We start from the raw sequence: 23,108 nt of genomic DNA, 5'->3' as shown, positions 1-23,108 counted from the left end.
GATGGAGTGGATGAACTGCGAACAATGGCTTGCACCAGATCGTGATGGGATTGTGAACGTTGGCCTGAGTCGCTTCTGGATGGAAGTGCAAATGTTGGCATGTCCCACACGTGTATCACTGTGTACCCTGCCCTCCTGTTCCCCATGCCATTACTATATATCCGTATCCCCCCTCTCGCTGTAAAGCCAAGCCCTGTCTGTATGTGTCTTTATGTCGCTCTATCCCCTGCCATCCTGTTCACGTGCCTGGTCTTGGCGCTTTAAGATAACCATCATATCACATCACTACGCTTACTCTCCACTATACACCATCATTCAACTAGAACACAGCTATACCCATGATTAATTCGGCCTAGTTGTTCACATACAAATATGACCCCATGAACACCTCATCACCCTAATAAAACGCAGCTAGCCGAGCACATTCCGGCCTAGTTGCTCACATATGAGTCCTTCAGGCCTAACGCAGCCAGAGCCCAGTCTAGGTGTCCACCCACGAGACTGCACACATCCAACTGATGTCTCCAGCACCACACCTAATGCTAGGATGCAGCTACCACCCAGCAATTACATCAGCTGCACACATATCTGGCGCACCCACGCACCCTATGACACTATCTCTCGACTGACCAGAACTACGGTTCCCGAGGGCGTTCAAGCTACCAGCGCTTTGAGGTCATACCAATGATATATAGAGCGCTATATAAATGCCAAGTAACATTACATAACATAACATAAGCCCACTGACAACCAGAGAAGGGTCTGGCACCCTAACAAGAGTAAACCAAGCATCGGAAGAGAACTTCCTCACCGCAATGGCAACCATACACCCACTGACCACCAGACAAGGGTCTGGGACCCTGACACAAGGGATTTGAGAACCTGAGGAGAACATCCTCATTGCAGTGGCAGCCACAAGCCCAATGACCCCCAGAGAAGGGTCTGGGACCCAAGCAACACTGAAGCAAGTAGCAGAGGAGAACATCCTCACCGCAATGGCAGCCATATGCCCACTGTCCCCCAGAGAAGGGTCTGGGACCCTACCAAGAGTGAACCAGGAATTTGAGGAGAGCGTCCTCGTCGCAGTAGCAGCAATAACCCTGCTGACCACCAGAGAAGTGTCTTGGACCCTGACATAAGGGATCTGAGAACCTGAGCAGAACTTTCTCGATGGAGTGGCAACGTTAAGTCCATTGACCAGTAGAGAAAGCTTTTGGACTTTGATGGTACAGAGAGAGAGTGCAAAAACATACAGTAAGTTGAAAATCATGAAAGAGAACTTTGTAAATATCAGGAGCAGGCAGTCATTCAAACCCTTTTGGACATAATCAAGAGACATCAGGGAAAGGAGTCGTTCCCCCTGGTCTTGTGAACTGTACAGACCAGTACCAGGGGAAGGGAGCTATTCTCCTGGTCCAATGGGTCGAGTGGTGCAAAGACTGTGTGGAACCCGCAAGCCAGAGGAAGGGAGACATTCCCCCTGGCAACTCTTGGGCAAGAGAGTATTCTTTCAAACACTACCCAGATACCAGGAGAAGGGAGTCATTCTCCTGGGGAAGGGACTTTCTGTTGGATGATATTTCATTTCATTTATTAATATAGATACAGCAATTTGCTTTGTATATACAACAATTTGAAAACAGACATAAAACCATAAAACATGTCCTTAATCACACAATATAAAAACGGAAAGATAGAGATTTAAAACATGATTAAAAACTAACAATTCATAATTCAAAATAACTGAAATATCTCAACACATTTCCTATCAAATGTAACCATAAAATACATCAAATTCAGGTAATTTCCTTCCATGAACATTTGCCAAAGCAGCGTTGGATCAGTATAGTCAAAACAATTATTGTATGATTTCAGAAACTTGGCTCTAATAAAAATAAGATTCTGACATCTGCTCATGATATGTTCTAAGGATTCAATTCCATTTTCTCCACATAGACTATAGAGTCGTTCTGCACGAGGTATACCTTTTTTGCACCCGCAATCTCCAAGACTATGCATTGATTACATTTAAGAAAAAGGTATTGTCTTACAATCTCAGATTCTGGAAAAGCATCAATATTTTTAGGGGAACTTTTATGGACGTTTAAGTAATTAATAAACGGACCACTGTTAGCCTTAGTGGATAATTGAACCAGATTGTTATCATGACTAAACGTAGATATCTTCTGTTTGATGTTAGTGGTAAAACGCACCCTACATTCTATGGATGGAATATGGTAAGAAAAAAAATCCAAAACTCCAATCAGCTTGTAGAGAAGGAGTCGAATACCTCAACCGAAAGTTCTGCCCCTTATTCTGCCTATATGTTGGCAACCGGAAATTGCGACATGTGAAATACCAGTGAAAGTGCCAATACAGCGAAAAGCCCTTGAAACAAGGTATCAATTGAGAAAACCCTACATGCATCCACAATGAAATTACGACCTTCTGAAGAAAGTTCCGGAAGACGTGTGAAAATGAATGAAAGAAAGAACTGGTGACGTCACATTGAGTTGCGCTGACGCACACAGAAGAGATAGAAATGAAGCAATGATATAGACCCTTTTTTTTTAAATGATATAGTTTATTTCTAAACTTTTCATTTTTACACATACATATTTATTACAGTAAGAATTTATCATGTTTCCTATTCAAACCTATACACCATTTTGTATAGACCCTATAGAACCTGATGGCGAAGTAAGGAAGAATGTAACATTTCGCCCCTGAAAAGAAGATTGCATGTGCGGAGAGGCACCGAAGAAAATGCAAAACCATTTTACGATTGTACAGATGCAGTAACGCAAGTAGACGAAGTAATAATAAGGCTGGCTATGTAGAGACTAGATTGCCGCGATGCGCCAATGTATACACATAGGAATATATAAAATCTGGATGTTCTACAATGCACTTTAGCAAATTTGGACCCCGTGAATGGAAGAATTGGAAGTGTGCCACAGCAGAATAATAGCTGACGATGAAAGAAGATTCGAGAAAGGCTTGCCTGGCCCAGAGTCAAGAGTCGGGAAGCTGAGAACCTTGCCATGTAGTCGAGAAGATACAAAAACGTGAGAAGCAAGCTCAGCTCCTGTTTTAGGTATAATGAAAACCATTGAGGGTGCCAAGATTTCTTCATTTAATGGAATTAAAATACAACGAAGAGCTCGAAAATGTGGTCTCCAGTCACATGATCGGATGAGAATAGACTTTGAGGCGAGCTACTCCGAGACCAGAAGATAAGGCCATGCTTCACTCACTTTTATTGTCAGGTGCAGTGAGCCTCTACAAGGCTGAGTTCAAAGGTATTAATTGAATGGGAGACCGAAGGAATGATGGTGAATGTTGGGCTAATTGGGTGGGAAGGCATGACCAGGCCAAACCCCCCAGCACCCGGAGTCCCAGGTGCGTACTGCTAGCGTGTGCAAACTTCCAGAAGGGTACAAGTGTGCCAACCAATTGTAGAGGACCACGTATTAAGGACTCCCAATTTCAGTGGGGTTTCATTGAGAATGAGTTTGGAGTCTCTGAATTTCTGTTGACAGAAATGTTCTGTTTGACTCACTGGCTCTACGAACCCCTGTTTTATCTCTTGGAATGATATAGTCCCTATGGGATTTAAAGCTTGGTAGCTACCTGACGTTCTCTCAAGATAGCAAGCTTTAATTTACCCATCGCAATGGAATTGATTTGCCAGCACTTCAAAATTCAGGAAAAGAATTCCTAGATCTTTGCCTTCCTGATACGACTGTAAAACCTCATAGGCAAGAATGGCTCTATGTTGATTTCTTATTAGTTTTCTAAACCCTCTCAGTGTCTCCGTTCTGCTTGTATTTGATGAGTGGGTAATCAATCGAAGAGGGTTTCTACGGGATTCATTTTCTCCAGTGGGTCGGTTCTTTCTGTGAAAGAGAACACTGGTGTGTTCTCTGGCTCTTCTCCCTTGTGACAAGGAAAACCAATGGTCATTGTGATTTCTGGGGTTTGGATAGGGGGAATGGGTTTTGATTTTTTTCAAGAGAGGTAGCCCTGGGCTTCTTTAGACTGGGTTTTATTCCCAATCGACCGATGGGAGGACATGCTTCTACGTCTTTAACTACCAGATCGACTCTAGGCTTGGGCTCTATAGAATAGTCTGTTTTTTTGTCCTGATGCTGGTATCTGCCCTTTGCATAGGAGTTGTTGGTTTTCTATTGGGGTAGGTAACTGTTCAGGCACAATTTTCTTAACCCTGATTATGGGGTCGGAGGTAGAGACCTTGCAGCGTACTTCCTTTTCTTGCAACTCTTGCACTATTATGATCGTACCTTTGTAAATTTGAGGCCCCCTAGTTTATGTCAACCTGGTTAATATCTACTCCTGACACCATATATAAGGGTACACAAGTAGACATGGGACACAGAGGTGGCATGCTTGATGCCACAAACCTTTCTTGAACAGAAAATAAGGAAGAACCCTACCAGTCCCTATAACTAAGGGGTTTCCCTGCCTCAAACAAAACTAAAGATGGCGTCAGAATGTCTGTCAAAAATAAGTAGTCCACTGTCCTATGTCCCAAACCTATTTCCATCCCTTTCACTTCAAAAGAAAACTATAAAGTAGCCTACACCTGACTCCAAAAGGGTGGCTCCCTCCTTTGGGATAATATATAGGCAGTTTGTGAGTGATGGGGGATTATCCTTCTTCCCCTGGATATAACTAGAGTTTTCTGTATTGGTCCACATAGATGTGGAGGAGTTCCTTCTTCCCCACACCTTCTCAGACAATGGGCCTCATTACAAGGAAGGCAGGCACGGAATGAACGGAGCCGGTAAGGGACAGGCACCCTTCATTCTGGGCCGGCCTATTACAAGGTCTGCAGCGGGTCCCGCTCAGGAACGCCTGGTCTGACCAGGCGTCCTTAGCGGGACCTACTAGCAGACCAGGATGCTAACAACGGGCCCGTCATTAACGGGCCCGTTGTAAGCATCCTCTCCATTCCCATTGAGCCCTATGGGGGCTCAAATGGGAATGGGGATGTACCAGGTCCGGGTCCCAAGAATGGGAATTACCAGGCCCGCCAAAGTCGGCATGGCCCGGTAATTCCCTATTCCTGGAACCTGGACCCGGTACCCGGTATGGGAGTAGCCATGCTGCTAAAAGCGGCATGGCTACCTCCTTACTCTTAATGAGGCCCAATGTGCTTATAGTTCCAAAAATAGGATTAGGGAGGTGTCTCCCTGCCGCAAGTCTTTCTTAGGCTCTCTTTCAATAGCATCAATATTGTCTGAATTTCTGCCAAAAGATACACCTTCCTTCCACTGACTTTCTCGTAACTTGTGCAAATTGATTTCTCCCTCTTCCCCTGGTCTTCTTTTGACTTTGGTTATAGTATCTCTCACTCTCCATTTGCTCTTCTTCTGTCTTTTGCCAAAGGATACTTTTCTCACCCCTTGGTCTTCTCTTCTCATTATGTGGGTCACAGAACCCTTCTCAGAGTTATAGTGTCTCTTACCTAGGCCGGGGTCACTATTCTGCCAGGTGTTATATTGCATGTACAACTCTCTCAGCTTCTCAGTATTCGGGTCCCGTATCCCTTTCACAGCTTTGTAATGTCTCTTACTTATGCCCGGTTCACTATCCTGCCAGGCGTTATCTCGCATGTACAACTATCTCAGCTTGGTCCCACCGGGATGAGGAAGATGGTTCTGCACTTCCTTCCAACCACAGCCTCTAAGGCCTCCCTGTGCCTTCCCGCCCCCCCTCTGCATACTTTTCAACTTGGTCCACAAGGGTTCTGGTTCTGGGCAACAATAGTGAGCTTCTCTGGCTTCCCCTGGTCTCTCCTGGTCTGCTTTCAACTTTTGGCAGCTATGCCACAATGGTTTCTCCCCATATGTCGGGTCTCGCCTGGACCACTCGGATGGCTGTCTACCTGCCACCAGACGTCGGGTTTGCCAGCCTTCGGGTAAGTCCTGGCTCTTCTCTGCCTTCTCGGTGCCTGTCTCCCCTAGCCAGGTGTTCGGGTCTGCAGCACATCTTATATGCGCAGCTTCGCTCGCCAGCTCAATGCTCCTCTGGGGCAGGACTGACATTGAGGAAAGTCCTTCATCAGTTTTTATGGCAGATTGACACTCGAGTCTCGGATAGCTAGAATGTTTGTTTTGGTTCCATGTAGGGCGCTTCATTGCCCTGCTCTTCCTCGTGCCAGTACTTTTGGATTCATTCACACTCACTCTTCCCTCACTCTTCCTCATCACATTATTGTCTACCTGATAGACAGTGCTGCTATGTATGAGGTAATTAGCAGAAGAAAGAGGAGGAATAGAGGGTGGGGTTGCTTGGGACCTATCCATTTATTGGGCGAGCATTGTTTGGTGGCATGGTGGCTAACATACCGCATTCTCTCCTGATAGTCTTCACTTCTCCCATAGAGGGGGTCCCCTCCCATGGGATCCTCCCTCTGAGGACCCCCCCAAAGGGACTATCGGGTAGCAACCACACCTCCCTGGTCTCATGTGAAGGGTCCCCCTCCTGGGGAGAAGTGACAACACCAAAGGATTCATCACAAATTCCACTTGCCAACTCATGCAGTAAGGGAGGGCAAGCTGCGCATTAAGATGACCCGATCAATGTGGGGCCAAGGTACATAATTATGTTCCCCCCGTCCCTTCTGTAAGAACAGGAACTGTGTTCCCCACTGGTTATGCTTGGAAGCCCTCATTCCCTTCTTAATTTTAGCTGGGGCTATACAGCCAAGCCACAATCGGAGTTTGCAGCTCTGTGTTGTTACCTCCCACTCGTCGCTGTCCTCGCCATGTCTTCCTTGTGCACATAATAATTCCCTGTCTGTTGTGCCCCTGTCCTCGCCCATGAATTGTGATTGCTCACTTGTGACCCACAACATGGTCCCACCAGGGGTGGTCTGAGCTGCCGAGATCTGAGGAGTGTCGACAACTGTGCCATTGATCTTAAAGAGTATTTGTCCTGCTCTCCATTCATCAATACCTATGGGCATGTGTTTTGCTTTTCAAACAGTGCATGTCTTATTTTTCTTCCCAGTACACTAGCTGCAAAACAATCTTGGACGCTGAGAGTCAATTATTCACACAAAAACACACTCTGTTAAATTACAAAATGGCTCTTTATGGCCATTTATTCTCAATCAGCTTACATAAATGAAGAAATGCAACAGGAATAAAATACTTCACCGTTGGCACAGCTGCAAAGCACATAATCATCTCTCCAAGACTTCACTGAAAAGCTCCACACCAGGCTTGCAAAGAGATCTTCAAAGCACAGTGGGCTGGAAGACGGAGTGTTCACCCCTTCTAAGAAGCCTTTTCTGTGTGACTGTGTGGATGCCTTTCATTTTTAAGCCATCCACAACTGCGTGATGGCCTTTTCCAAGTTTCAACCTGTTGCCAGTTCCCATGGATCATTGGCCGAATCACCTATGGTCTCTTGAGGAGGTAAACTATTCCCTTTCTCATGAGAGCAGAGAGACAGCATAACTTTCTCTCTGATCCACAACGTAATCAGGCGCTGGACGGTACCTTAATTCAAAACAATCCTTCAATCCTTGAAGTACTGCAAACTCTCCCTTGCTTCTTGTTTCCCTGATGCTGGATGGGCTCCTCTCCCACCTCGTGTCCTGGAGGCCTATGGAACCCCCACTGCCACCACTTTGTTGAAGTTAAGCCCTCGGGGCTAATATGGGGTTTGATTGCGATGCGCACTGGGCGCCTGTTTAATAAGCTTTCATTTGCTCAACATCTCTACATTTTGATCGGAAGAAAAGAATATGGGCACCTGCTTTCTTGACTGCTGCACCCTTCTGCATTGTAAGACTGGTGTTCAGAAAACCACCTTCTTTTCCCATATCAAGCGTCTTCCATCATGGCCGATGCCGTTTCCAGCAAAGCTGGTGTGCCTGGCCCTGCGCCGGCTCGCTCGTGATTGGTCCCTTCTTCCAACTTCAACAACAATCAGGCGAGCCGACAGGCAAATGCCGGCCTGCCTCCAAGGCCCACATTCCAAGGGCCCTGTCTGGGCCTGGTTGGGCCCACACTATTTTTCTTCCATGCCTGCACATCTCTCCAAAAACCTCTGGATTTAGGGGCTGTCCGTGACCTCACTCGCCTGGCCAGGATTCATGGCCCTCCCGCAGTCCTTCCTGTGAGAAGCCAATTCATCTCTTTACATCACTGTGACTCTGATATCTGCAGCCACTGTTGACTCATGCGTCTTTAGTGTGGCTTTCCTGAAAATCGATTTTATGCATTTTTACATCTGCAGCCATTTCTTCTGTTCTTGGTTGTGTAGAGTGTGCCTCCCCTCCCTCTCCTCTCTTTTATTTATGTCTCTTGCACTTATTTTTGTTTTGTGCGTCTTACCCCCCGTCCCCCTTCTCCTTTCTTCATGTTTAGCTCTTGCATTTTGTAATGGCCGCCAGACACGTGCAAATATTCCTGTCCTATGTTGTAACCGTTTTGTACTCCTCCTGTTTTATGTTGTACCTCTAAACGCATTGCACTTGGCCATTCTGAATGTTCCAATGCTTAGTAAGAATGTTAATCCATACGTAGCCTTTTACCATCCCCACGTTGGAGCGCTTTAAAACGCTTGTTTAAGCGTATAGGTGCTATATAAATGACCAATACATAAATAAATAAAGTAGCATAGGTGAGAAAAACATGTTTTCTAATGGAAGAATACAGACAGTGTTCAGACTTCACCTCAAAATTCAGATTTCACTGAGGACGAAAAATGTCCATTGCTGCTCTGGGCTCACCCAGAATGCATTTCACACAGACTCCATGTTTTAGTCAAAATATTACAATTCAAAAGCATTACATTCCACTCTTGGACATTTGATTTCCATAACTCTGTGGCACTAAAGTTGGCCTCTTAAACCGACAAAACATTATAACTAAACTAGAAATAAATTGAATACAACAGCAAGAAACAATTTAAATCATAACAATTATAAAAATACATGCAAAAGCATAGCATGAAATTCCACAAATATCTGGAATCCAATAAAACAACGTGTCCCACTAATTCCCAGTGTGATAAGATGTTACCTGCTTTGTCGAGTCTTTCACATTTTGAATGCGATTTTACATGGACTGGAAATGGTCACTCAAGTTAAATAAACAAATTCCTTCAAATGTGCTACAACCTAAATTATATTTCAATAACAAAAAATCAATAGCAGCTTTATTCTGCAAAACTGCTTTTCTCATAGTTTGGCTATCTATAAGCAATTCTTCTAAGGCGTGAGAGGTATGATTTAACCCATTGACTACTGAACATGATAACTTAATCAAAGATGTGAAGCCCCCAGCAGCTAATCCCCAAACTCCCACCAATGTATATGGAAGAGCTAGGACTTCAGATTCTGACAACAAATGCACATTTGAATCACAGTCTAGGGATAGCCCTATAGATCCAAAAACTGATCTTGTGAGTCTAGATAGTGGTGGCTGCAAAGGAAACATCATTAGGGCAAGTCGTGTTAGTGCATGTGGTCCCCCAGAGATGGTAGAACAGGTTATATTTACACATGAACAAATCCATCCTACTGGAAGTTTTACATGCTTCCAATGACTAGCAGCTGCAACTATATGATTCCAGATCATATCGTTATCAACGTTGGTGCATGTGATTGGAGTGCGTGAACACAACAACACCGTAAACACAGACCTGGTCATTTCTTTGATCATATCCAATTGTTGACATTTGCCAACCTCTTCTGGCTGACAAGTCATTATAACGCAGACATCACCTTGGGTGATATTATAAGTCACTATTTGGGTTAAGTTATAATTCCAAAAAGGTGTTTCTAAGTTGAACCAGGTGTTGGTACCACTACCAGAAATGTTGTCAGTAGGTCTATTGCATTGTGCACATCCGTCAAACAAACATACGATATATATTCAATAATTTTTGCGCGAGATATGCCCACATGTTCTCCATTTGGAGATGCATCAGTGAATATCTTTGCCTTGCAGCTTATTCCTGGTTTATCCTTGACGCTTTGTGAATCCGTTTCTTCGTGCCTGCTGGGGCTGGATTGTTGGTGTCAGCATCAGGCGACCCACAAACATCATTCCTCAGCATCGTCAGACTCACATTGGTTGGCTGCGCAAATACGACATCTTGTGTCTGCAGTGTGTTGTTTGACTCTTCCAAATGGAGTCCATGTAGTGTTACAATTAGACCAGTCAGGCACAGACTCTGTAAAGCAAACCCAGAAAAGACATATCAGTGTTGATAATCATTCTCTTAAATAACATTTGTCTGCAAGTACATAGTCCCATTTCTCCATGCCAGGTTCCATCACTAAAACTACTTGGTCCTTGGCTGACACTATGACATTGACAAGGTGTTTATTGTTTCAAAGCTTGATATACTGCATAGAGTTCTGCAAAATGACTGCTCTTCCCTTTTCCTGACGTTGTCAAGACCTTTTCTGTCTTGGGATTATATGACACTGCTTTCCAGTTGCACTCAGTTCCAGTGTAGCGAGCAGAGCCATTGTTAAACCAGGCATGCTCTGCCTGCTCTACCGTCAAATCCCCATGAGGTACTCCCTATTTCACTGGAGAATCATGTATTTCTGTCACTTCCTGCTGTATGTAGTCTATGGGTGGTATATTAGCCACTTGCTCAAGTCGTTTTGCAACTCAACCCTTTCCTGATTTGACTCTGTCTGTAATGTACCATTTCCATTTGATTATACTGGCTTCCTGAGCATGTCCTATTCTGTGTGTCTTAGGAGAGCTCAACACCCATTGTATAGTTGGGATTTTGTGCCTGATTAGTACATCATGACTCACTGTCAGTGGTTCAGTATCAATAAGAGCCCAATAACACGCTAGCAATTTCTTCTGAAATGGAGTGTATTTATGACCCGTTTTGGGTAATCTACGGCTCCAAAACCCCAAGGGAACTCTCTTATTGCCTTGCTTTTGCCATAGGCTCCAGTTAGCATACATTTCTTGTACATAGACATTCAACTCAACTTCTCCTGGCTTCAAAGGCCACAAATCGAGCACACACTGCTCTGTGCCTTTTGCCAGATCAAATGCTCTCTGCTGCTCCTTGCCCCACTCAAATTCATACTTCTTTTGCGTCACTTTGTAAAGTGGGGCCAAGATTTGCCCTAAATGTGGTATATGCTGTCTACAAACTCCAAACAGCCCTATGAACTGCTGAGGTTGTTTCTTGTTCACTGGAGTGGTAAATTCAAGTATCTCTTTGTGCCTGTAATGGCATTGAATTCCCATAAATACTACAGTCTCAGCTGGCCCTTGCATTTTGTTAGGGTTAATCGCCCAACCTTCCTTCTTCAATCCGTCAATGATTGCTTCCAGATGATTTTTCCCTGAATCAGAATATCATCAATGTAATGTGTAATTTGTATGTCAGGTTGACATTTCATCTTGTCTAAGTGTTCTGCCACAGCCGGTGACAGAGAGTGGGACTATGCAAGTACCCAACAGGAAATCTTGTAAAGGTGTACTGTTACGCTCACCTGGTCTCTGCAGAGGCGTTGGGGCATGGTTGCAGCCCTCCCGGGGGTGAGTTCGCTCGGGTCCAACTTCGCCCTCTGCACTTATGTGGTGACTGGTGGTGATAGGTGATGCTGCTCGGGACTGCTACTGCGTGGAGAATAGTGTGAGTATGCCAGCTTGTGCGCCTGATCCCCTTTCAGACCCCTTCTCCCAAACCGTGGTACCAGTGGGATGCGCTGTCCCTGGAAAGCTCACCTGTTGATTAGTTTTGGTGAGCACTCCGTCCTACTGCTTCTGGGAGGGGCGTTTGTATGATCTGGACTGAGTTCCTTCACTGGTCCCTTGCACGTGGTAGTCCAGTCCTTCTGCGACTAAGCCACTATACTTCAGGTAAGTGTTCCTTTTTGCCTTTGTCTTTCCTCGTCTGTTTTTGTTGTATTGTAAAGTTTGTTGTCTTGTATTGCTGTCCGTTCCACTTTTGATGTTTGCTCTTTTGCTTTCTTCCCTTGCAGGTGATGTTGCCGGCCCGGCAGAAGCTGCAGAGCTCGAGGCGGCAGCCGGAGGGAATGAGGGATGAAGCTGCAACAGTGCAGTGGCTGGTAAATTGTTAACTAGGGGGTGCGTGGGGTTCAAATGTGGCGCGGCCCTAGGACGGATGTTCTAACCTTGTCTTTCTTCTTCTTCACAGGGTCCGAGTTCGTGGCTGCAGAGTGCAGTGCTGCAGAATCGGGATCAAGATCACTGGATGTGAGGAGGTGAGTCTCCAGATGAAGCGATGAAGCACCGGTTTCCTGGAGGTGAGTATGCAGGAGACCGCCTGGTTTCAAAGGTAAGTAAACTGGTCTAAGCGGCGGTGAGCGTCACGTTGCACGCGAGTGCACAGTAACGCGAAGGACCAGCCTTAAGGATGGAGCAGCTTATATAGCTGAGCTTCTGAAGCCACGCCCACCAGGTTCAGCCTGCCTGCCACACCCTGCCACACCCGATGAGGCAGCACATGAAGACCAGGCCTAGGGAGCCACACCCGATGAGTCAGCACGTGAGGATGTTCTCTGGAATAAAGGCTTTCAGCTCCTGGAAAGTTCTTGTAAAATAAAAGTACTCCTGCACTGAAATAAAGTAAAAGCACTCCTGCACATAAATAAAGGGTTCCTGCTCACATCTCTATATGAGCCTGGCGCCAAAGGCGCCAGGACCGAGTCCAGCCTGGGCCCATGTGTTTATGGGTCCCAAAGGGACATAAGTGAGTCAAGTGACCCATTGTCCCATCACTAGATGGTGTGGTTTTTGTGTTCTGGGGCCTGCGGCCATGACATGTACTGATGCCCACCCCAAGAAAATGAAAACTTCTCCTGGCCCTCTTCGTCAATCGGTGCAGAGAAAAAGGCATTTGCCAAATCTAACACAGAGTGCCAGCTTCCCTCAAACTTCTGTATGTTCTCAATCAAGGTGACACTATCCGGCACTGCAGGAACTGAAGGAGGAGTGTATTTGTTCAATTCTCTATAGTCCACAGTCATTCGCCAGCCTCCATCCCCTTTTTTCACAGGCCAGACAGGATTGTTCCAAACAGTAGAGACTGGGCGTAATACTCTACAGATTATTTAATGGTGTCTGAAATGTCCTTATGACCCCTAGGAATGTGGTATTGCATCCTAGACACACGCTTCATGGCCAAATACACGTGCATTGGAGGGATTTTCAATGTACATACAATGACTGGTGTAGAGGTCAGTGCATTCACTCCAAATTGATAGGTTTTACCTCCTAGTTCTGAAGTCAATCCCTCCAGAATGTCAAAATCAATAATATATTCAGGTATCTAGACAATCAACACTTGATATTTCTGCTTTTTTAAATTGCCTATCTTCATTTCCACTCCTGTGTGTACTGCAGCTGTCTCTTTTCCCCTCAGCCCAGTTATGGTAAAGTGTCGACCTTTATATCTTGAAGGATTTCCATTAATCAATGAGGCCTCTGCCCTAATCTATCAAAGCTCAGACCTCTTGTGTGTTCCCAGGCTTTCAAAATATCTTAACATTAACATCAGGTTGTCTGTCAACTTTTATATGAGCTGAAATTTCCGGGACTTGGCCACAATCTGAGTCAAAATTAGAATGAGTGTATCCAGACTCAGCATCTAACATTCACTTCACTGTTTTTCTCAACTCAGCATATGTTGGCTGGTACTGGGAAGGGATCCCATGGACCCTTCTGCCGGCTCCTCCTCAGGAGGCACTGAAGGTGATGTGTCCTTTTTCTGATTGGTCACCATCTGTCTCTTGACTTGTTTATAGCGCTCCTTCCAAGCAAGCCCTCTCTTTTCATATAACTCATACATCTCCCTGCTTTCAATACCATCAATTGCCTCCCATGGAACACCATCTTTCAACAATGCCAGAAACATTTCTTTTTAACTGTACACTTCCTTGGAGTGCGCTTCCGGTATTCCTTTTCTGAACTTTTAAATCATACAAAGATACATCTTTGATTGGTTATGCACATCTTTGTTTTTCATTTCCTTTCAAACATAAACTTTCTTCTTCAAATAACCATATCCCTTTTGCCTCTCAACACGTGTTTCTCCACGTTTTATGCACGTGGTTCATCAGGAGAGTTTTCTAATATAAAACAAGAAAAAACATTTTTTTGCTTAGCTATATCAACTCAAATACATTGTTTATGTACAACAAATTAGGTGGTAGAGGCAAACCACCAATTGAAATATTCATTTAACATACTCACCAATTTTTTCAAATTCGATAATATTCTCAACTTTTAAATCCTTTTGTTAAAGTTATTTTTTTCATTTATAGCAAGCATTAATCCTTTCTTATCTTCCAGAAAAATTATATGGGATTTCTGTGAAAACCAGAAGTAAAATAAACAGAGTTTTTAAGCTTAGGTTAAGTTTAAATAATCCCTATGGTTTTGGTATCATAGAGTATCCCTTAGTCTGCTCTCCTCACCTTAATTATCCCGTTACGATTGCCTTCAATCCTTTCCAGTCCGTGCTACTGTGAAAGTGTTTTGAATCCTCTTATTTATACTTGCGGGCCCGCTACGTGTGACTTCATTACACCGCGCAACGCGATGACGTCATGCGTTACGTTGCGTAATGATGTCACGCGTTTTTCCTACACAGTCGGCGACCATCTTAGTGTTTGAATAGACTATGTTTTTTACTTTATTTCAAAGACACTAATTCAAGATCATGGCACTTTACCAAAAGTAAGTTCCGATTTTACTTTTCTCTATATCAGCAATTCTTTTAAATTTAATTAGACATTTTCACAGCCCCCAACAATTTTTTAAATTTCAAACAGAATTTCAAAAAACAAATCATTACAACCAATAACTCATTTCATTATCTGAATTTAGCCCTGTATTGCAAGTGTCCAAAATACAGATCCATTTCGCTTCTCTTCTCCTTAATTGTAGCTCTCTGTTGCCTCCTCTCTCCATGTTTTCAATTTTTTCTATACCCAGAAACTTGATACCCTTAATATCCGTTGCTTTATGTTCTTGATCAAAATGAATTGCCATTGGGTATCTTGTGTCCTTATTTTTAATGGCTCTAATATGTTCTTGTAATCTGATTTTCAGTACTCTAATAGTACTTCCCACTTATTTTTTATTACATATACATGTAATTGTATAAATCACATACTTAGTGTTACAATTAATGAATTGCTTTAGTTTGTGAATTTTTCCATTTGGTAACCTTATCTCTTTTACACCATTTTCCATTTGATCACAGATTCCACAACTCCCACACGTGTGGGTTCCTGTTGGTGCTGGTACTTGTAAAAATTGACTTAGCAATTCGGTTTTTTCTTCTTTCATATGGCTGGGGCTAATTTTTTGCTTTAAAGTTGCTGCCCTTCTATAAATTATCCTAGGTTTAGCTTCTATTTGCTGTTTTAGCATTTCATCGCTTTGCAAAATATTCCAATGTTTTGTCAAGAATTTTTCAAAAGGTGAGCTTCACTATTGTAAGTCGTTATGAAGTCTAACTTTTCTTCACTTTTCTTCACCATTCTTGGTTTATCTTTTAGTAGTTCAGTTCTAGGTACTTTTTCAGCTTTGTAGATAACTTTGTCCACATCTTGATTTTTGAAACCTCTCTGGATAAATTTTTCTTTGAGCAATTTAACATGATTTTCGTATTTTTCATTTGAACTGCAGTTGCGTTTTGTTCTCAGAATTTCACCATATGGTATATTTTTGATTATGTGCTTCACGTGATTGCTTTCAGCATGTAGTACTTTATTTACTGAAGTTGGCTTTATATATAGATCTGTTAGGATCTTTTCCCCATCTGTATAGATTAGCAGATCCAAAAATTCAATTTTCTCAGAACTCATTTTTTCAGTAAATTTGATATTATAATCATTCGCATTCAGATATCTGATGTAGTCAAAAAGTTCTTTTTTATCTCAATTCCATATCATAAGAATATCATTGATATATCTTCCCCAATATGTTATGTATCCATTTGTAAATGCTGTGTGTTGCCATGCGTGGTTGATCTCAAAGTGTCCCATGAATAAGTTTGCATAGGACGGTGCAAGCTTGGCCCCCATTGCTGTGCCTCGTTCTTGTCTGTAAATTTGTTTATTGAACAAAAAGATATTGTTGGTTAAAGCAAAATGCAACATTTCTAGAATCATTGAATTTTGTTGGACGAACGAAATTGATCTTGTTTTCAAAAAGAACTCTGTTGTTTCAAGCCCTTTTAAATGTTCAATACTGGTATATAAGGATACCACGTCCATAGTTACAAAAAGAAAACTTTCTTCCCAGGGTATTTCTTCCAGTTGTTGTATGAGAGAGGAGGCAACAGAGAGCTACAATTAAGGAGAAGAGAAGCAAAATGGATCTGTATTTTGGACACTTGCAATACAGGGCTAAATTCAGATAATGAAATGAGTTATTGGTTGTAATGATTTGTTTTTTGAAATTCTGTTTGAAATTTAAAAAATTGTTGGGGGTTGTGAAAATGTCTAATTAAATTTAAAAGAATTGCTGATATAGAGAAAAGTAAAATCGGAACTTACTTTTGGTAAAGTGCCATGATCTTGAATTAGTGTCTTTGAAATAAAGTAAAAAACATAGTCTATTCAAACACTAAGATGGTCGCCGACCGTGTAGGAAAAACGTGTGACATCATTACGCAACGTAACGCATGACGTCATCGCGTTGCACGGTGTAATGAAGTCACACGTAGCGGGCCCGCAAGTATAAATAAGAGGATTCAAAATACTTTCACAGTAGCACGGACTGAGAAGGATTGAAGGCAATCGTACCGGGATAATTAAGGTGAGGAGAGCAGACTAAGGGATACTCTATGATACCAAAACCATAGGGATTATTTAAACTTAACCTAAGCTTAAAAACTCTGTTTATTTTACTTCTGGTTTTCACAGAAATCCCATATAATTTTTCTGCAAGATAAGAAAGGATTAATGCTTGCTATAAATGAAAAAAATAACTTTAACAAAAGGATTTAAAAGTTGAGAATATTATCGAATTTGAAAAAATTGGTGAGTATGTTAAATGAATAGTTCAATTGGTGGTTTGCCTCTACCACCTAATTTGTTGTACATAAACAATGTATTTCAGTTGATATAGCTAAGCAAAAAAATGTTTTTCTTGTTTTATATTAGAAAACTCTCCTGATGAACCACGTGCGTAAAACGTGGAGAAACACGTGTTGAGAGACAAAAGGGATATGGTTATTTGAAGAAGAAAGTTTATGTTTGAAAGGAAATAAAAAACAAAGATGTGCATAACCAATCAAAGATGTATCTTTGTATGATTTAAAAGTTTAAAAGTTCAGAAAAGGGATACCGGAAGCACACTCCAAGGAAGTGTACAGTTAAAAATAATTGTTTGTTTAATATTGCAGCAGCTGCAATATACACTCCAACAGGTGCAGCATCCAGGTAACAAAGAAACTATTCATTACTGCACAGTAAGAAATCGCCAATTATAGGAAATCAAAGCCGCAAAGGACTGCAAAATTTATACAAATGCCAGAAACATGTCCTTTCTTGACAATTAGGAGTCTCTACTATCTTATCTCCTGACCTCTGTTCTTCTATCACTGCGCACCTCTCTCTTTCTCTCTGGGTCTGTCCTCATCTTTGTCCCATTCACCCAGATCTGACAATTGCCAAATAGCATCTACTACTTCATCAGTTGGCTTCCCAGTCATGACCACTAACAAAGTCCTAATGCCACTCTTATACGCTGCTGCGACAGTTCTGATAACCATATTTCTTGTTGACACTGACAGTGCCACCACCCCCATATGTACCGATTCATTCACATGAACTGCTTCTTTCATAGCATGTTTTCTGATTGATTTTTTTAACTGCCTCCTTCAATGTATACCACTTCTTTTCCTCAGCGGTCCAATCTGTGGTGATGGGATATTTGCGCTGACAACCTTGGGCCACTAGGTGCAACACTGATACCTTCAAATCTTGGCCATTTGCATCTGGAGGAGGCCTAGTCTGCAATGTTTCTTGTATATGTGTGTCACTGAACAAAGGCAGGAAGCGTGGGGATTCTGTGGAATCAACTAACATCCACCAGCACCTCCGTCATACATTAACACAATCCACGTGAGTAAGGGCTCCCCTGACTTTTTCCTCAATTGAGTAATAATCTCACCAACCTCCTGTTGTGTGTAATCTTCCAGTGTGGTCAAATCTACAACACTTCCTCCCAGATTGGGTGGTTGGGGGCCAGCCCTGCGCCTAGTTACTGGCTTAGCAGTTACAACCTTTTCATTCTGTTTTAATTCAATGTATGCCTTCCACTGTGAGCTATAGTCTGAACCAGTAGAATCCCAAATATCGCCATCCCACTTATCTGGATCCCAATCAGTTCCTGCAGTAGCAATCACAGCAGCAACTTGCCTCTTGTTAACATTGCCCCATATCCTTCCTATATTTATATTGAGCAACTCTGACAGCTGCTCTCTCAGAAACCACTTGATATTTAGATGCTTTGTCATGCCACATTTGTAATGGTAACTGCTGCATTAATTAAATGTGTTTCTCTGTAGCCAATTCTTTTTCTAAGCACAAAACACCTGCCTCCAGTTCCATTTTTATCTGATGCATTCTTTTGTAGGCATGCAAGAGGATCCATCACTGCCTCTCTAGCAGGGCAAATTCCATTCCCTTCTGCACTGAAACTCAATGTAAACAAGACACAACCTCTTCAGGCCCAGCACCTTTCAAGGCCTCATCCCACGGCTATAAAATCATTAATCCCAGCAATCACTGTGGTTTCCCTCCCCAAAACAGACCAGAACCCAGCACTGGACCTCCAAATCCTCCACATGACTCTCTAGTTGGTATGCCAATGCCGACTACGGAAAAAAGGGAGGCACGAGAATGGTGGGGGTAAATCAAAAGATTTCTTAATTAGAAGGACGGGGCCGCAGCATGTCTGAGTTGGGAAGGCAGCGTGTGTGTCTGTAAAGGACTGTTTATTCTGGATCCACGCTTTGCTTTGATGAGAGTGCAAATATGCCTTGCTATTTTGGACGGTAGGCAGCCTCGAGGGGGGCAGCAGATACTCAGCCTTCTCTGATGAATGTATCAATTGCCTCCATGTCCACAAAAGAGATTCCCAGACATCTTTTTCATGCGCGCTGACACTACACATGTCAACATTATCCATTCAATTCAGGAGATGCTAGTCTAGTCCTGGTTTTAACGTTGCATTTTGGGGCTTGTATTCCAAGGTTTATAATGGTGCAATCCAGGACACAACTCCCAGAGTGCAAAGTTAAAAACAGCACTGGACTAGTGTCTCCTGAATTGATAAAGTTGGCGTCTATAATTATGGGTAGTTAGTTATGTGCACTTAGTGGGCTCTTTCAAGTCTGGCTCTGACATGGGGAGTCTGTGCCATCGCCCAGGGCCCTGCATGCTCATGGGGGGCCCTGCAGGCACCAGCTGCCTCTCACATACACCTCGATACCAATTGATAACGTTTGAATTGTAAAGGGGCTGCACTGTTCCAGGCATGAGGCTGTTTATCTGTCTGTCTCAGCGAGGCCAGCATATCTCACCTCCCAACCCTCTCTGACTCTCTGGAGACAAATATCTCCTCCCACCCCAGCAGAAGCTGCATAGCAGGTGCCAGTGGGGCCTCACAAATACTTGGCTTTTTAGTACTCTCTGTGTTATGGTGGAGCATGTCGAGTGGAGGCTATTTATAAGAGCTGGTTCATTTAAATAACCCTTGTTTTGGGCAAGGCATTCTTAACGTTTCTAAGATAAGAAATGGAAAGGGGCCATTTTATTCAGAAAGCACACGCAAAGCACCAGTTAGCTGCTTAAATCCATACCTTCTTAGGTGTAAACTATATTCCTTTCTTTCATGCACCAAAAAAGGCCTATTTATGTATTTGTGTTCAGAATGTCACATTTCGCTGACATTCTTTATGAAGCATGCCTTTGTCAGACAATGGAAAACAACCAAGATACCTTTGCATATACTATCTTTTGTTTGTTGTGAGCGTTAAGTCTTGAAAGTACATTTAAAAACCAGACAGGCTATTTTTTATTAGCCTTATGTTGAATTGCATTCTGGTAATTGTAGTCTTCCTTTCGAGACTACACTTGCGCTCTTTTTGCTTAACATATTTCGCTGACGATTTGTGGGTTTGTTATGACGTATGTACTTTTCAAGTCATCTTTACAAACTGGAGCACTGTTGAAAGCGAAACTTGGGGGCGAGGAGGGGAGCGGTGGAGAGGGCAAGCGGAGTGTGGATTGCCAGGTGCAGGGGTGTGGGAAGAGATGCTGCTGAACTGGAGAGCTTGTTTCCCTGGACCAGACCCTGTGCTGATTTTATAAAGATGTGTGCATAATTGCTAACTCTCGCTGCCACAAGACCTCCCTGGTGCACAGGTCCTGCTTCGTTCGCACGATCAGGCCGTCCTGCAACAGAGGCTCATTGCCCTGACTGCCCCCACCCCCGAGGACCTTGGAACCTGCGGTCACACATGACTTATTTATAAAATGCATGCAGATGCATTTCTTTGACACTCTTAATAATCCTCACGTCTAGTTTCTCGGGTAAACGCATATTACGAGTTTGAACAATACGGCCACATATATGCACCACAAAATTAAAGGCAATCGTGAAACTGCTGCAAACACAGGTAAGTTCAGTTTGTGTTTGGGAGAATTCTCATAAATGTGCTAATTCCCTTTGCCTTAGAGACCCCTGGCAACTTTGCTGGATTTTTAGGACTTGATTTTTTTTACCTGTAAAGAGTGTGAGCCTTTTTTCCCCACTCTCTCATGTATTTTGATGTATGTTTTACACGGGTGTTCTTGGATTATGGAGTTTTGGATAACTCCATGGGCATCATATTTTCATGTGTGTTACACAGCACCCTCAGTGCAGTGACACAGGGATGTCTTTTTAGACTTCCCAAGGGTTTAAATACCTTCTCTGGGATAAACTACTGTTTCCCAGAGAATGTAAAGTTAAATAGACCTTACTAGTCTTTTTAAATTCCTAGACATAGCACACACTATCTTGCTATAGACTGCTGGAGGGGCTACCTAGTATCCCCTGTGTCTAGAAACTCATGTAGCAGTCAAATGCTACCATTTCCTCTCGAAATGGCTGGTGGCAGTGGTTTTACAACTGCCATGATTTTTCCCGACCGCGAACATCGGTAGCTAAATCTCACGGGAGCCATGTTTTTCAAGATGGCGCCTTCAGACCCTTTGCTTGAATGGGTCCCGGTCTTCTTTTTGCGCCATTTCTTTTTGGAAAGGTCCTTCTAGTGTTTGTCTCTGCACGCCAAACTAGGTTTGGTCCCTTTGTTTCTATGCCTTTGGCGGGCTTCAGGACTGAAGACCGCCTCTGGCGTCTGAGTGTCTGGAGTGGCCAGGAAGTGATGGAGGGACTCGAAACTCCTTGTGCTTAGTCTCCTAGGAGACCCAAATGCACTCTGGTGTGATTGGCTGGCTGACTGTCCGGCAAGGACAGCCACCCTGCTGGGTGAGTGACAGCTAGGCTGGAATGAAAGGCCTGTTTAAAAGGCGAGTCTCTTGGACTGGAAAGCAGAGTCGACCACTGGAAAGAAAAAAACGAAGACGAGCTGGAAGAGGACAGCTGCTGCAACTCCTGGACCGTTGGTTTGCCTGGTGAAGCCCTGCTGCAGGTCCGAATTGCCAAGTTCATCTCGACACAGAAGCCCCTTCAAGGATGAATTCTTCCTTTGAGTTGGTGGGACCAATCAACTCACAAGCCACCTGGATACCATTCTCAAGGCTGGTAAGGATTAACCAGGGGGAAGGACACCAGCTTGTGTGCTTGACGACAGCTACTCGAACTGAAGAGCTTCCATTTTGCAGCTTGTTTGACCCGTCCCCGTGCAGTGCAGGAGTACCCCGTCCCCCTCCCTCTTGTCCCCACGACTGAGGCTCAGGAACAGTGAGATCTGCAGGAACTGCCAGGAACCAACGTCTTCAGCTGCATCTTTTCTTCATATTTAGGTACTGTCCCAACCCGATTGAGAGAACTTACCTCTCACGGGGAAAGTTTGTGAAACGTTCCCAACTTGCAGGCCTAGTCAGCTTGTGACCCAACATATGATTCTTTTTCGTACAAACTACTTATGAGAACTTTGGCAAAGACTTTACCGTTTAGTACAATAACTACTCTTTCCTATCCAAGACACTAGTCCATTAACTCTTGCCTAGGCCTATTGAACTGAATCGAGTCCTCCAGTGAACTGAAACTATTTGCACTGCCTAAGAAAGTATTTGTGATCTATTCTATTAACTTGTGCCTTTGCCTTCCTATTTAAAGTGACTGAAATGCAATTTTGCTCCCTTTTCAGGTGAGCCTAATTTACTCAGAAACATATTGGTTTGGTATTGAAGTGTATTTGTGTATAATATTAAGTTGCCTCCTTCTAGTGAATGTTTTCTAAATGACTGTGAAATAAATTAATATGTGTTTTACCAAGAAACCTTGAGTGTAAGTGTCTACTTGAACCACTGTGATTGTAAGACCTCTGTGTAACCACTTCTACTGCTCACATTCCCTCTTGAGATGAGCCTGGCTCTTCAGCTCACTACCACAAACTGTGTAGTACAGACTTATACCAAAGGTTGCTTTTGCTTACACCTGTAAGTCCTAATTGTATGTGGTGGTCCCAGAAGGTAATGCGTGCAATTCTGCCTAACAGTTAGCAAAACACAAGCACCTTTCTTAGCACTGCATTTCCAAAGTCAGGGGGGATTTTCAAACCAAACTTGCTTTGCAGGAAAAACATGTTTCTACCATCTAGAGCTGGGACAGTGCGTTAAAGTGCTCAAGTCGCAGACTGGTCTCAAATCCTGGCTTCGCTGCTTAACCAAAGTGTGAGCTCCTAGGCAAATCGTTTTATATCACGGAATGTTATTGGCCAAAATGAGAAGTGCCTAGAAGCGATTCAGCTCACACTGGCTGCTACTCCAAAAGTCTCTCACTGGTGATATCGCACTATATGTAGTAATTACACAGACCGTCATATTGTGTACATCACAAAGTGTATTTGTCAGTTGACTTACTATT

The sequence above is a fragment of the Ambystoma mexicanum genome, chromosome 14 (genome assembly GCF_040938575.1).
Source record: "Ambystoma mexicanum isolate Mex_15411 chromosome 14, UKY_AmexF1_1, whole genome shotgun sequence".
Taxonomy (NCBI): Eukaryota; Metazoa; Chordata; class Amphibia; order Caudata; family Ambystomatidae; genus Ambystoma; species Ambystoma mexicanum.
Note: the sequence above shows the minus strand (reverse complement) of the source record.